Consider the following 2,302-nt stretch of genomic DNA (forward strand, 5'->3'; position numbering starts at 1 on the left):
TATCACACTGCTACTTGTGTGATGTTGCTCATATTACTTATCATATGAAAATGTCTTTATTTATTACAAAAATATTAATTGTTAATTTCACCTATTGTTAAATGTAACATCCAGTTTGTATGTTTTCATTAATTAACCTAAACTAACATTAAAAAAGTATTCACCAATACAATAACAATTGTAGTGATTTACCAATGTACACTGTAAGAAATGACATGTTTTTAGGTGTTATTGAACTGCATAACTAATGTTACTTATCAAAGCAAGCTAAACATATTTCAGCTTCATCAAAGTTATACAAGATCTAGTAGTATCAGCCTGATCTCACGAGGAATCGTAAGTATTTTGTAGAGGTGTGAACCTATACTGGTCTCACGGTTCGGTTACGATTATCAGGCCATCAATTCGATTCAATTCGATATTTCAGTGCATCAAGGTGCATTAACGATGCTTTCCATACACAGTGTTGTATTTTGAGGGTGGCTATAACAAGCTGTCTGTACACACACACATAGACACACAGCACCACACTGTCTCATTCACACACATACACAAACATAGACAAACACACGCACACACACGCGCACTCACTCATACACACACACGCCACACGCGCTTACATGCTCACTCGCACGCTTGGAAGCGATATCGTGAGATCGCCCACTCCTGTTAAAATTACACCAGAGTTACTGACCGCTTTTATTCGGAAATGGAGTACTTTCATTCCCTCAATCGCAGAGAAATAGGGGCTTCTGCTGTAAGTGCCAGCGAAAGACTTTCCAGAAAACACACACACAGTGAAATTTTTAAGTAGTTGGCGCCTGTAGTGTTGTAAATACCCGCGCTCGCCTCCCTCGCGACAGAGCGCATATGACATAAATGACGTCAGTACATAATAACCGGTTATGATTATTACTGAACCGATACCAAATTGTTCACGTCTGCATCGCGGTGCACCGAAGAAACAATTAATTTTGACACCCCTAGTATTTTACGTTTTGTCAGTTTAGTGGCTAGTTCGTACAAATTTGTATGAGTTCAGTCCTACAAAAATGTACGATTTTAAAAAGGAGGCGTGGCACCAAACCCCACCCTTAATCCCAATCGTCATTGGGTGATGAGCAAATCGTACTAATTTGTACGAATTAGCCACTAAATCAAAACGTTATGAATTGCCGTGAGATTGCGTTGGTAGTATATGTACAGTTAATCTGACCCAACCTGAACATTTCAGTCAGCAGCTCAGTTTAACACTAACTAACTAGACTCAGTTGTACAGTGTTGCTGTTTTAACAATCCCACACTTCATCATGTGTCCACTCGTGTCCAATGTAAAAAATAAAAAATCTCTATCCTGAAGCAAAACCACTGATGTAGTTCAGAGTTGCCATAACCTCATCTCTGGCCAAAACTCAACTATGTAAAAAGGAACATTTCACTCAATGGCATGCACGGAAAAAAAGCAAGAAAAGTATGAGAAGTAATGAAATAAAAGACCGGGGCCAAACTTCTTGACCCGTGCAGCTCATTGACTGAAACATACGATAGGTGTGGCACAGTGGCAGAGAGCGGAAACCAAAACCAAATGGTAATAAGCTGAGATGGAGCGAGGCCTCCGTCGAGCCAACCCAACTAGGGTTGTAAATCATGCGACTGGGCGTTTTCTAGCGACTTCAGTACTGACACACACTCGTACACCGCAGACGGAGAGCTAGACGCTGGAGGAAGGATCCAGGCAGTGCCATGACTGAGGCTCTTGAGTCTCTGATGACAAATGGTAATGGAGATGAATGTTAATTAGTATCAAATACACAAGACTTATCACTCATATATTGAGGTTAGACGGACTAATCGACTGGCCGACTTTAATGCTCTGCCGTAACACATTTTAATTGACATCAACTAGTCACACTGCGCAGATCACGTGGTTTTAACCCGAACTACATGGTACACGATGGCATCCTTACACACAAAAGTGCTTCACTGATTGAAACTGCCCTTGGATTATTGAAATTAATTTTAATGTTATTTTTCTTATGTCATCGTCAATGATTAACATGAACTTTGAGTGTACATTAAGGGCCCTATCATACACCCGGCGCAACAAAGGTGCAAGACCTGTTTGCCCCCTTGTGTTGCTATTTTCCCATTTTCCGCCACGCTGTTCAAATAGCAAATCTATTTGTACCACTTTGTGGACTTATGGGTGTTTCGGTCTAGAAAGGAGGTGTGTTAAGGCACAATATTGGTGCGTGGCTTTTTTGAAGAACTAAAATAGACTGGGCAATAGACCAGCTGAGAG

This window comes from Danio aesculapii, chromosome 9 (assembly GCF_903798145.1).
Source record: "Danio aesculapii chromosome 9, fDanAes4.1, whole genome shotgun sequence".
In the NCBI taxonomy this organism is placed as follows: Eukaryota; Metazoa; Chordata; class Actinopteri; order Cypriniformes; family Danionidae; genus Danio; species Danio aesculapii.